The sequence below is a fragment of the Colobus angolensis genome, unplaced genomic scaffold (assembly GCF_000951035.1).
Source record: "Colobus angolensis palliatus isolate OR3802 unplaced genomic scaffold, Cang.pa_1.0 Scaffold118, whole genome shotgun sequence".
NCBI lineage: Eukaryota > Metazoa > Chordata > Mammalia > Primates > Cercopithecidae > Colobus > Colobus angolensis.
Genome location: NW_012112919.1, coordinates 5,642,710 through 5,657,216, shown reverse-complemented (window position 1 = coordinate 5,657,216; position 14,507 = coordinate 5,642,710). Strand labels below are relative to the sequence as shown.

The following is a 14,507-nucleotide window of genomic DNA, read 5'->3' as shown; positions in this document are numbered from 1 at the left end:
TTTTCTGATTGTATTGAGACTTTTCACAGTCCCTGGTTTTAACTTTTTAATTTGCATTTCTCTTTCTATTAAATATTCCTCAACTTCCTTGCATCTTAGACTATGAATTTATAATCCGAAGATGTCTCAATTTTGTTTTCGTTTGTCTTGGGAGACAAAAGAGAATTGTCAGGTGTATTTGTAGCACGGACTTCAGCTTCTGTCTAGATCACAGGTTCTCAAACTTAGATGCACATTGTAATCACTTGGAAACTCTTGAAAAATACTGATGTCTGGGATCCATCTAAGATCTTCTGGTTTGGGTACTTCCTGGATATAGGGACTTTTCAAAGATGCCCAGGTGATTCTAACATGCGACAAACTTTGAGACCACTGTGTTTATTATGTTAATTCCATGGATTTGGAAATGACCGGTCATTTCTGGAGAATGAGTCAGATGAACAACCAAAATTTTTGTGGAGGAGGGGCTGATTAGCTTCTTAGGGGAGAATCCATCCCCAAGGAGGAAGGAGCCAGGCATACCCAGGTACAAAGGCCATGAGCTCTGCTTTTGGGAGTATTCACTTCACTCTGTTCCCTGCCTAGTGTCACAGTTACAAATATTAGACCTAGGGAGAGAGAGGACTGTGGACAGAAATGACAAGTGTTTTCCAGTAAAAACTCAAAGCATTGGGTCCCAGCAAAGCTACTAACAGTGTGTGACATAATTGGAGTGAGGAATGTTCCTCTCTGCTTTGCTGCAGACCATGGAACAAATCAGGCCTCCCAGAGACTGGAAAGCAGCAGTGTAAGTTGTCCATTGAGCCACAATGACCTCCAGCACAGACAGCAGAGGCAGAGTGGTGTGGAGAGGTCTGCACTATGGGGTCTGCAGGAACCTGGGTGGTATCTAACAGATATGCTGGGAGGACAGCAGATCTGTCAGGGTTCTGAGGTCATCTACATGAGCAGGCAACAAGAAGATAAAATTTGCTTGGATTCCATGTCTGTATCTATTTACCAGCAGGCTAGGCCTGGGGATTCAGGGCATAGTTTATCTGTATAACTGAGGATGCAAGCATATAACTATACTGCTTCAAATTAGAAAATCAGAATGCTACCTTTCTGACCACATTGGTTTCATTCCCCTTAAGAATGGTTAGACTTAATGGTATGCCTTTTGTCTAACTTGAGGAAATAGCCACACAAAGAGGATTTTGCCATTGCTATGGAATTGCTGTTAGAGCAATTGTTCATTATATCATTCAATGATCCTCATAAAGTCCCATGTGATGAATTCCTTTCAGAATTCAAGGGTGAATTTATCTTAAATAATTGCCATGCTTCCATTTATGAGATAATAAGAACAGTGTAACTCATTACATTTCTTACCTTCTCCTCCTCAGCAGTCAGGAATTTCAAAATCAAATAGGCTGCTTACAATAAATATAACCTCTGGTGTTAACAACATTGAATCCTCTTTTCTATTATGGTTTGCTGTGGTCTCATAATTTTTTGCATATTAATCTCTTATTTTAAACCACTCTGAAATAATTTGTTTAAAGAAGCAAAGGGAAAACAAAAATCTCAGTTTAATAGAATCCAATTAAATTTTTTTGTTGTGGTATAATATGTAATTAACTACACATATTTAAACTATTAATATAATATCTGATAAGTTTTGATGTATGTATATACCTGTGAAATTGTTAAATACATATTTGTCCTTCCGTCTCTTTCTTGGCATTGAATTCCTAAAATCCTTAGAATCTCTAAAGTGATGTCTTTTTGTATGCTCATGTTGTGTTGACTGATGTCTGGCAGTCCCTAGGTAGCTTCAGGATTGGGGTGGTAACCAAAAAGACCAAGTCATGATTAAAGGTTTAGGACTTCCAGCCTTACTCTCCTTTCCCCAACCTGGGGTTAAGGGAAGAAGGGAAGGGGCTAAAAGTTAAGTTAATCACTTATGTCCAATGGTTTAATGAACCATTCATATCCAATGAGGTCTCTATAAGAGGTTCAAGAGGACTGGGTAAGGAGGGCTTCCAGATAGCTGAACACATGGAGGTTCCTGAAGGTTGGTATACTCAGAGAGCACATGGAAGCTCCATGCCACTTCCCTTATAACTCACTCTTTGCATCTCTTCATCTGTATCATTTGTAATATCCTTTATAATAAACGGGTAAACATAAGTGTTTCCTGAATTCTGTGAACTGCTCTAGCAAATTAATCAAACCTGAGAAGGGAGTTGTGGAAACTTTGATTTATAGTGGGCAGGTTGATGGGGAGTGTATTAGTCCATTTGCATGCTGTTGATAAAGACATATGCAAGACTGGGCAATTTACAAAAGAAAGAAGTTTAATGGACTTACAGTTCCACATGGCCGGGAAGGCCACACAATCATGGTGGAAGGCAAGGAGGAGCAAGTCACATCTTACATGGATGGCAGCAGGGAAAGAGAGAGAACTTGTACAGGGGAACTCCTCTTTATAAAACCATCAGATCTCGTGAGACTCATTCACTCTCACAAGAACAGTAGGGGAAAGACTTGCCCCCATGATTCAATTACCTCCCACCTGGTCCTTCCCATAACATGTGGGAATTCAAGATGAGATTTGGGTAGGGACACAGTGAAACTATATCAGACAGAAGCACAGGTAAAATCACCTGGGGCTTGTGATTGGCATCAGAAATAGGAGGCAACCTTGTGGGACTGAGCCCTCAACCTATGGGGATCTGATGCTATCTCCAAGTAGATAGTTTCAGAATTTAATTAGTGGGCATCCAGCTGGCAGCTGCAAGATTGCTTGCCTGCTTGGTATGAGGGCAAAACATCCTACACATTTGGTCACTGAAGTTTTCTGTGTTGATCATTGTGGGATGAGAGCAGATAAAAAACTGTTTGTGCTTTTTCCACTCATAATTACCCTGAAACCATAAAATATCACCATGATTTAGATAATAAGTGTGTCTATCACCTCCCCATTACCACAGGTTCTTGGGCCTTCAATGCAACTGAAATTGACACAAGGCCAAAATAATTTTCCCACAGAAGGTTTTATTGGAACTTATGCCTGGACATAGGGAGGCAACATGAGAGAAAGAGAGGGAGAGAAAAGGTGAAGAGGGAGGAAAGGGGAAGGAGGGAAAGGGAGGCAGAGGGGGAGAGGAAATATTCTTAGGCTGGCTCCTGTTGGGGAGTTGGAAAGGCAGTTTTATGGGGGGTGGCTATGTTGGGAAAGGAGTGATGTTTAGGCATGTAGAAGCAGGGAATTTTTAGCACCTATGTAGTTTGTTAACATGCTTCCGCATGCATCACATCTCTTTAGCATGTTGAGTCTCCACCCCTGGGTGTGATTTTTAGTATTGTAATGAAGCTAAGGTTAAGGATCATTCTCCTGGCCTTTTGCACATGAGGGTGGTGGGAGTTTTCTTGAGTAAGATTTATGGTAGAATGTCACTTATCTTGGTTTCTTCAGATAACTTACAGCTTGCAAGGTCTTGTGGTCAGTAGGAATGCATGAAGTAATGCTCTGGTGGGGGTGAGCTGAAGCCAAGTCCCATCCCTACTTTGTCTCATCCCTAAAATTTCCACACAGCTCTTTGTAATCCCTTTCTCTCACCACCCCCTGCATCCCCTATCCCTAGGCAACTACTGATCTGCTTTTAGTTACTTCAGATTTGTTTGCATTTTCTAGACTCTTTCACAAATGGAATCATATAGTATGCATGTTTGCTGGTCTGACTTCTTTCACTCAGCATAATTATTTTGAGATTCATCCATCTTGTTGCATGTCTAAATAGTTTTTTTATTGCTGAGTAGTATTTCACTGTTTATCTAGCTGTTGATGGACACTGTGATTGCAGTCAGGATTTAGCTATTACAGATAAAGTTTCAATAAATTTTCATGAGCAGTTATTTGTATGGATATATGTTTTCATTCATCTTGAGTAAATACCTAGAAATAGAATGGCTGGGTTGTATGGTAAGTACATATTTAGCTTTTTAAGACACTGAAAAAGTGTTTTGCAAAGTGGTTATACCATTCGACATTCCTGTCAGCAATGTGTGAGAGTTATAGTTGCTTTACATCTACACCAACAATTGGTATGATAGTATTTTAGCCATCCTAATGATGGCAGTGGTGGCCTCTCTGGCGTAGCTACTGTGAAGATGCTGGCAGTAGTAGGGAAGGCACACTCCATGCACTATGGAGTTGGTGGGGCAGGATTCCCACCCTCCTGGGCACAGCTGCAGCCACCCAGTGGTGGTTGTGGACCTGGGCATCCCTGCACTCCTGGGGACCAGGAAAGCCCCCATGCCTCCACAGGCTCAGAAGTGTCTGCCTGCACTGCCTGGCCTATCCCCACTCCCAGAATCCACTCTGATTGTGGAGCAAAGCTGAGGCCAAGACCAGGTGATGTTACAACCTGGCTGGGTGTGTGCATTTTTGGGGCAGCACTGATATACCAGCCCCCTGCTGCCTTGGCCCCCCTCCAGACTTTGGACACCAGTGAGCACAGGAAGGGGGCCAAGGGTGGGAGTGCCCCTCGGCAGGAATAGCCTGGGTGCCATGGACATGATTGATGGTGACAGGAGGCAGACAGGCTTCTGGGTGGAAAGGGGCACATCCCTGGTGAAGCTCCACCTTTAAGTCAGGGATAGCCTGAAGTGTGGGGGCTGGGCTGTCAATTCTGGATGGAGTCCACAGACTGGAGTGACAACTTAGTGCTTTTTCCAGGCCTGGCCATGCACCTTCTCCCTTTTGACGCCATAAATACCCCAAACTCAGCCAGACTCAGACATCAGGAGGATCTACCCATAAATAGGAGCTACCTACTTTGGGTCTCCTGAGAGCTGTTCTGTCACTTGATGAGGCTCCTCTCTGCCTTGCTTACCCTCCAGTTGTCCATGTACCTCATTCTTCCTGGATATGGGACAAGAACTAGGGACTCACCAAATGGTGGAACTTAAAAAGCTGTAACACAAAAAGTGCTGAAACATGCTCCCTGCTCACCATGTTGTGGGTGACGAGAAGGAGAGAAGAGCTTCAGCCCTTTGGGGAGCCCAGGCCTAGGATCTTCCCAAGCCAGGGCTGTTACACTCTCTTTGGGTGTCTGCAGTTCCTAGTGGCTGCAAGCTTCTGGGTGCCACCACGTTCCCCTCATCCAGATGCAGGTGCTCGCAGCAGAAGCCACGTGCAGTACATCTGGTCCAGTTGCAGCCTCATATGGAGCAGACACCTGTGCTGGTACCTGGAGCTGCCTGCCTAGCTGCAGCAGCCTGTGTGCCTGGCTGTATGCAGTGGCCAGGCCCTGTCCTCACTTGCCCACACACCCCTCACCACTCCAAACCTGACTCACCCTTGGCAGGTGTGGGATATGAGCAGGTAGCATGAACTGAGCACAGCCTGCCAAGCTGAGTGGGCCCAACGAGCCCAGTGGGCATGAGCAACACTCAGGCAGAAGACACTGCCAGCCACAGATGTTTCCAGCTGGTGAAGTGACACCCCAGGGGTCCCGTGACACTAACAGGTATGTAGTGCTATCATTATAGTTTTGGTTGGAACGAGTAATGATGTTGAGCTTCTTTTCATGTGTTTATTTGCAATTCATACATCTTTGGTGAAAAGGCTGTTCATATCTTTTGACAATCTTAAAAATTGAGTTGTTAGTTTTTGTATTGTTTTGAGTTCTTAATATATTCTTGGATACAAGTTCTTTATTAGATATGTGATTTGAAAATCTTTTCTCAAAGTCTAAGTCTTTGCTTTTCACAGAATCTGATTCTTCCGTTCACTGTTTAAGCAACCCCAGCACAGTCCAGGTCTGGGAAACTGTGACAGGTGATGTTTAGAATTATGTCCCTGAGACTCTGCAACATCTGCAGGCATCATCCCACTCTGCAGTCCTGTTCACTGAATGTCTTGGGCTAGCATAACCTATTTACAAATAAGGTCACATTCTGAGGTACTAGCAGTTAAGATTTCAACACATGAATATTTGTGGGAGACACCTCAATTCTTAACAATAGGCAATTGCATGTAGTTCAACCTAACACAAACTTTAGATCAGTCTCACTGTTTTTAGTTCCTGACTTCCTCATAGCTTCTGCTTTGGATTGACTTGATGATTCCAGATGAGTCACTTTTCTGGGTTCTGTGGAAGGCTACTTTAAAATGCTAATGTTTTTAGAATGATGCAGAGCAGTAGAGAACTCAGAAGACAAATGTAGTTGGTAGATTGTAGTAGTTGGTGGAACCACACACTTGGGGTGCAAGGAAAAAACATATTAGCCTGTTTTACAAATAAAATTAGGTATAGCTCTGTGCCTGTGTTAGCAATATATCCAATATCAATGAGGACAACTCTGCCACCATTCTCAGGTCTTGGAATATGTTTAATTGCCTGGCATCTGGAAAGTGGTAATGGAACCTGGTCCTTAGTCCGTGATTGTTCTCGGATTGCTCTCCTACATGCTGCTCCTATTGAGCTTGGGTTGACTTACTCTGCCAGCTCAGGGAGTATTTGTAACTAGCACTGTTAATTGTTTGCCTAATGTCCATTTCTTCTTCTTACTTGCCAGGGTAGCCCGGATTTTGTTTAGGGTGACCACATGCTCAGCTCGAGGTGTCCATCACAGGTAGACTAGGTCATGTGACCTAATCCTGATACAAAGGAAGAGTGCTGTGAAAGCTTTTGGGAAACTTTGTTTTGCTGTTAGAAAGAACAGATGGAGCTGGTATCTTTCCCTCTTTGTTCCTACTTTGAATGTGGATGTGATACTTAGAGTTTAGACTGTCATTTTGTGATCACATGAAGAACTATCATTTTGCATTTATCTGTCAGCAAAGGGAAAGACAGGATGGCATGACTGATTTGTTGAAATTGAGTTGTCTTTAAAAAATCTTTAGTTTGTTGGTAACCATGATTAGTTTTTTGGGATGTGTGAAGATCCATTCAGAAATCTCCTTTAAAGAAATTCTCCCTTATTTAGAAATTCAGTTTAATGTCAAGACAATAGAATTTGGATTTAGAACTTCTGGGTTGGCCATGGCTTTATCATTTACTAATGTGAAAACTGGACAAGCCTCTTTGAACCTTAATTTCTTCATCTGTGCAATATGAAAATGTTGCTTGGTATCCAGATGAACTGTGGAAAAAATGATTGTAGAGAAAAATAAGTGATATAATTTTCATTAAAATAACTTGTTTATGATGAGACTTTATATAATCATTAATATTTTGTCATATCTAATTATTATGACAAAATAATTATTTTTGTGGAAAAATAATTTTTTTTCCATTTGTGGAAAACTATGAGATTGAATAATAACAGCTCATATGCATGGAGAGATTCTTTGCATCAGTTACAGTTTTTAGGTCTTTACGGATTAACTCATTAATCATCACAACTACCCTGTGAGGTGATTAGTATTTAGAGTCCATTGTAGAGAGGAGGAACTGAGGCAAAAGAGGTTAATCCTCTTTAAAAGGTTAGTCTCCCCTTTCCCAGGCGGCTGCGGAAGATGGCAGAGGTGCAGGTCCTGGTGCTCAATGGTCGAGGCCATCTCCTGGGCCCCCTGGCGGCCATCGCGGCTAAACAGGTACTGCTGGTCCAGAAGGTGGTGGTCCTATGCTGCGAAGGTATCAACATTTCTGGCAATTTCTACAGAAGCAAGTTGAAGTACCTGGCTTTCCTCCACAAGCGGATGAACACCAACACTTCCAGAGGCCCCTACCACTTCCGGGCCCCCAGCCGCATCTTCTGGCAGACCATGCGAGACATGCTGCCACGCGAGATCAAGGGAGGCCAGGCCGCCCTGGACCGCCTCCGGGTGTTTGGCGGCATCCCACCGCCCTCTGACAAGAAAAAGAGGATGGTGGTTCCTGCTGCCCTCAAGGTCGTGTGTCTGAAGCCTACAAGAAAGTTTGCTTGTCTGGGGTGCCTGGCTCAGGAGGTTGGCTGGAAGTACCAGGCAGTGACAGCCACACTGGAGAAGAGGAAAGAGAAAGCCAAGATCCACTACCAGAAGAAGAAACAGCTCATGAGGCTACGGAAACAGGCTGAGAAGAAGGTGGAGAAGAAAACTGACAAATACACAGAGGTCCTCAAGACCTACTGACTCCTGGTCTGAGTCCAATAAAGACTGTTAAATCCTCATGGGTGGCCTGCCCTTCCTCCATCGTTGCCCTGGAATGTTCGGGACCCAGGGGCAGCAGCGGTCCAGGTGCCACAGGCAGCCTGGGACATAGGAAGCTGGGAGCAAGGGAAGGGTCTTAGTCCCTGCCTCCCGAGGTTGCCTGAAAGCACTCAGAGAATTGTGGAGGTGTCATTTATCTATGACCAGTAGGAAGAGCAACCGGTTACTGTTAGCAAAAGGGAGCCAGAAGACGGGTTGGAGGGCCCTGCCTTGTGAATGGGGCAGCTGTTGGACTTTCCACCTGCTCATGTACTCTGCAGCTGTTAGAATGTGTAAGCGCTTGGGGACAGCATGAGCTTGGTGTTGTATACACGGTATTTCTAGAAGCAGAAATAGACTGGGAAGATGTGCAACCAAGGGGTTACAGGCATTGTCCGTGCTCCTCACCTGCATTTTGTAATAAGAAATAAATTGCTTTTAAAGAAAGAAAGAAAAAAAAGGTTAATCCCCTGCCCCGCACAAGACCGAAATCATTTGTCATCTTCTCTCTCCACAGAGCACTCTCCCCAGATCTATTTTCTAACACTTCCCTGTGATGTCAGAGAGTAATTTCCCTCCCCTTCCTTTATAGTCTTTTCACCAGGGCTCTACATCCCTTCCCGCTGTGTCTAATTAAAACCCTCACTGTCCTGAATTCCCTCTCACTCCATATTGTCCCTGGGTTCCCATATTTATAGGTTTTGTTTCTTACTCATTCAGAAATTTATAGGAGTTCATTAAAAATAGGGAAACTGCTTGACTCTGCTGTTTCTTTTATCTCCCTCCTATTTGTGCTAATTCTTTTTCCTGTCAAATCATACTGAAAGCAGTCTATAATTAGACTTAATTAACATTTCTTTTTAACTCCTGAAATCTATCTCCTAATCTCTCCTGCTCAAACACTGTATGGCAGCAAATCTCCTTGGCAATCTTCCTGAATTTCTTTCCCTGCAAGATTAGCAACGTTTCCTATCTCCTACCCATCTCCACCTATCTCAGACTTCAGATAGTGTCGATCAAGCTTGACTGTAATCACGCAGTCCTGGATCTTTCTCTCTTAACTTGCGCTTTTTTGGGTTTGATTCAACTGCCTTCCATCCCACTGAGTTACTCTCTATTCCCTTATTCTGTTTGATTATATTTTGAGAAATTATTACCACTTGAAATGATTATATATTTTTCTTTTCTGACTGCTATAAAAATCACCTTCCTTCTTCAGGTTATCTATTTCTATAACCTGTATTTCTATAGAGGGAACACTGAAGGGATAGAATGAAAAATAAGCCAGCTGCTTCAAAGTTTCTAGCTGGAGATTGAAATATCTCTTGGATCAAATATTTTGAGGGTCACTTAAAGACTTCCTAACATGTTCTCTTTGTTACTACTAGTGGTTCTGGAGATGTCAGAGAGCACAGAGTGTGGGAGGAAAAATAGATAAGCAACGTGGCAATTAATAAAGGTACTAAGAGTGAAGGCTCCCTTCTTTCAGAGACTCAGTCAGATCAAAAGCTAGTGGAGGAAGAAGTTTGAAGTAGGAGAAGAGATTGAGCCTTTGATATCAGCAAGGATTGGAGTCAGGAGGCTGTTGAAAAAGGGCACATGAGTGATGTGAGGTGAGGGAAGAGAAGAGAGATGTAGACATTGGCTACAGAGGAGATAAGAAGTGGTTGACATCAGAGAATACTATAAACACCTCTATCCACATAAACTAGAAAATCTAGAAGAAATGGATAAATTCCTGGACATATACACCCCCCCCAACACTGAACCGGGAAGAAATTGAATCCCTGAATAGACCAATCATGAATTCTGAAATTGAGACAGTAATAAATAGCCTACCAACCAAAAAAAGCCCAGGACCAGATGGATTTACAGTTAAATTCTCCCAGAAGTACAAAGAGGAACTGGTACTGTTTTTTTTCTGAAACTGTTCCAAACAATTGAAAAAGAGGGTCTCCTCCTTAACTCATTTTATGAAGCCAGCATCATCCTGATACCAACACCTGGCAGAGATACAACAACAAAAAAGAGAAAACTTCAGATCAGTATTTCTAAGAACATCAATGCAAAAATCCTCAATAACATAGTGGCAAACCAAATCCAACAATACATCAAAAAGCTTATCCAGAATATATCAAGTTGGATTCATCCCTGTAATGCAAGGTTGGTTCAACAGACACAAATCAATAAATGTAATTTATCACATAAACAGAACAAAAGACAAAAGCCACATGATTATCTCAATAGATGCAGAAAATACCCTCAATAAAACTTAACATCTTTTCATGTTAAAAACTCTCAATAAACTAGGTATTGAAGGAACATACTTCAAAATAATAAGAGCCATATATGACAGACCCACAGACAATACCATACTGATTTGGCAAAAGCGGGAAGCATTCCCCTTGAAAACCAACATAAGACAAGGATGCCCTCTCTCACCACTCCTATTCAACATAGTATTGGAAGTTCTGGTCAGGGCAGTTGGGCAAGAGAAAGAAAGAAAGTGAATTCAAATAGGAAGAGAGGAAATCAAATTATATTTGTTTGTAGATGGCATAATCCTATATTTAGAAAAGTCTGTTGTCTCAACCCCAAAGTTTCTTAAGCTGATAAGCAACTTCCGCAAAGTCTCAGGATTCAAACTATGCTAGCATTCCTATACACCAACAACAGGCAAGCACAAAGCCAAATCATGAATGAACTCCCATTCACAATTGCTACAAAGAGAATAAAATATCTAGGAATACAGCTAACAAGGGAAGTCAAGGACCTCTTCAAGAAGAACTATAAACTACTGCTCAAGAAAATCAGAGAAGACACAAGTGGAAAAATATTCCATCCTCATGGATAGGAAGAATCAATATTGTGGAAATGGCCATACTATCTAAAGTAATTTATAGATTCAATGCTATTTCCTTTAAGCTACCATTGCCATTCTTTGCAGAATTAAAAAAAAACTACTTTAAAATTTATATGGAACAAAAAAAGAACCCAGATAGTCAAGACAATCCTAAGCAAAAAGAACAAAGCTGGAGGCATCACACTACCTGACTTCAAACTATACTACAAGGCTATAGTAACCAAAACAGCATAGTACTGGTCCAAAACAGATATGTAGAGCAATGAACAGAATAGAGAATCCAGAAATAAGACTGCACACCTACAGCCATCTGTTCTTCAATAAACCTGACCAAAATAAGCAATGGATAAAGGATTCCCTGTTTAATAAATGGTTTTGGGAGAACTGGCTGTCCATATGCAGAAAATGAAACTGGAACACTTCCTTACACCATATACAAAAATAACTCAAGATGGATTAAAAACTTAAATGTACAACCCAACACTATAAAAATCCTTGAAGAAAATCTAGGCAATACCATTCAGGTTATAGGCATTAGCAAAGATTTCATGACAGAAATGCCAAAAGCAATTGCAACAAAAGCAAAAATTGACAAATGGAATCTAATTAAAAAGCTTCTGCACAACAAAAGAAATTATCAGAGTGGAGGACAGACAACCTACAGAATGGAAGAGAATTTCTGGAATCTATGCATGTGACAGAGGTCTAATATCCAGAATCTATAAGGAACTTAAACAAGTTTCCAAGAAAAAACAACCCCATTAAAAAGTGGGCAAAGGACATGAACAGACACTTTACAAAAGATGACATTTATATGCATTTATAAAGATGCATGCATATGTTCATTACAGCACTATTCACAATAGCAAAGACATGGAATCAATCCAAATCACCATCAGTGATAGAGTGGATAAAGAAATTGTGGTACATACACAGCACAGAATACTATGCAGCCATGAAAAGGAACGAGATTATGTCCTTTGCAGAAACATGGATGGAATTAGAAGCCATTATTCTCAGCAAACTAGCACAAGAACAGAAAACCAAACACTACATGTTCTCACTTATAAGTGGGAGCTGATTGATGAGAACACATGGACACACTGCAGGGAACAATGCACACTGGGGCTTGTTATGAGGGCCAGGGGAGGGATAGCATCAAGAAGAATAGCTAATAGATGATGGGCTTAATACCTAGGTGATGGGTTGATCTGTGCAGCAAACCACTGTGGCACACATTTACCTATGTAACAAATCTGCACATTCTGCATGTGTACCCCTGAACTTAAAAGCTGAAGAAAAGTGGTTGGTTCCCTGGAAGGTATTTAGAGGGTAACACAAATGATATTTGTAGTTGGTTGGATATGGGAAAGAGAAGAGTGGAGGATTATTCTCAGTTTTGGGGTATGAGCAATAATAATGATGTTACTAATGAGGGAGGAGCAGGTTTAGGGTTAAATCAAAATTTAGTTGTAGATGTGATGCTTGAAATTTTTTTTTTTTGCACAGACAAGGTGATGTAGAAGAAACGGTCTTTTTCTTGGCTGGAAGGATTCCTTCATTCTTTAGATTTAAAAAGCTTTCTCTTGCTCTGTGTTTTCTGGCGTATAAAAGGCTCTGTAAACCAGGTGAAATGAGGGGTGGCATAGGTTGGTTGGCATGGGTTCCCACATTCAGCACACACGTGTAATTTATCCTATACTAATTTCCTAATCAGAGATGGCAAATGATTTCATGTTGCCTGCCAAACTAAAAAAATAGTTCTCATTAACTATTTTATGTGCCATGAATGGAAAAGTAATAAATCAGTATGATATACCATAAAATGTTTAATAGAAGTATATTTTCATCACTGTTTCTAATAAAAACAATACAGAGGTTTTTTAATATTAATGACATAATTTTAAATTTGTTTTACTGTGTAAAATTGTCCTCATATTTCAGGAACAAAGCAAAATTATTTTTGACTCGACACAATTTGTAATAGAGAACATTCAGAAAAATTAGTTATTGGAAAAAATGATAAAATAAAAAATCATATGCTTTAAAAGTCATGGAAAGTATTAGGTTGTAAGTTTGCAGAATACAGATACTGCAACCATAACCCACACACAATAAGGAAGCGTCTCTACTGATATCACTCTACAACATGTAGGTAACTTTCTGGGTTAATTTACATTTTTAACTGCATGGTCTTTAACAGTGTTCCAACTTGCTTAAATTCTTGAATGCATATACAAGTTATTTTGGTCTTTACTTTTCAAATTTTGGAAAAGCAGAACAACTTTAAAAACAAATTCACCTTTCAGAAATTAATCCATGTAATTGACAAACATATGAAATGTACCTATGTGTCATAGTCCAGGCCAAACACTGAGTATGCACAGGTGATGGGAAACAACAAGATCAAGACTTTGTAGAGATTTTGTGATTGTTTTAGGTTCAAATACAAAGATATGAAGCAAATCTCTATTATATAATTTAAGTTGCTTACATATGTTAACTTATCTGTTTCATATATTTTTAAATATTAGAAAACAATTTCTCATGTTTATTTTTCTGGTGGATAGGTCTGTGATTTGATTCAAAATGTCTTTGTGCAGAAAATAATATACAATAAATTGATATGAAATATGTAACACATGAGGATTTACCTTTTTCAAAATACTAGTCTGGAAACTACAATGACTTCAATCACATATATCTTTTCTGTCTGCTTTTTTAACTAGTAAATTTTGAAGTTTAACTTGGCAGTCTGCATAATTAATTTTTAAAATAATTTTAATTTTAATTTTAGATTTGGGGGTACATGTGCAGGTTTGTTACATAGGTATTCTGCGTGATGCTGAGGTTTGGGATATGAATGATCTTGCCACTCAATTAGTAAGCATAGTACCCAACAGGTAATTTTTCAGCTCTTATTCCCCTCCAGTCCCCACCGGTAGTCCCTGGTGTCTATTGTCATCTTTATATCCATAAGTATCCAATGTTTAGCTTCTGCTTATAAGTGAGAAAATGCAGTACTTGGTTTTGTTTTCTAGCATTAATTCGCTTAGCATAATGACCTCTAGCTGCATCCATGTTGCTGCAAAGAATAATTACATTCTATTTTATGGCTGTGCTGTATTCCACGGTGTATTTGTACTTCATTTTCTTTATGCAATTCACCATTAATGGGCACCTAGGTTGATTCCATGCCTTTGCTGTGGTGAATAGTGCTGCAGTGAAAATGAGTGGATGTATCTTTTTGGTAGAATGATTTACTTTCTTTTGGATATATACCCAATAATGGGATTTCTGGATTGAATGGTAGTTCTGTTTTAGGTTCTTTGAGAAATCTCCAAACTGCTTTTTATAGTGTTTGAACTAATTTACATTCCTACCACCAGTGTATAAGCATTCCCTTTTCTCTGCAGCCTTACCAACATCTGTTGTTTTTTTGACATTTTTGTAATAGCCATTCTGACTCATGTAAGATGG

At 40.5% G+C, this 14,507-nt stretch overlaps 1 pseudogene across 1 annotated transcript; it reads left to right on the top strand.

Moving 5' to 3' along the window:
• Nucleotides 1–7,510: 7,510 nt before the first annotated feature.
• LOC105527480 lies at nucleotides 7,511–8,493 on the top strand (annotated as a pseudogene). The gene has a single exon (XR_001004232.1). The product of XR_001004232.1 is annotated as a 60S ribosomal protein L13a pseudogene (transcript).
• The last annotated feature ends 6,014 nt before the right edge of the window (nucleotides 8,494–14,507 follow it).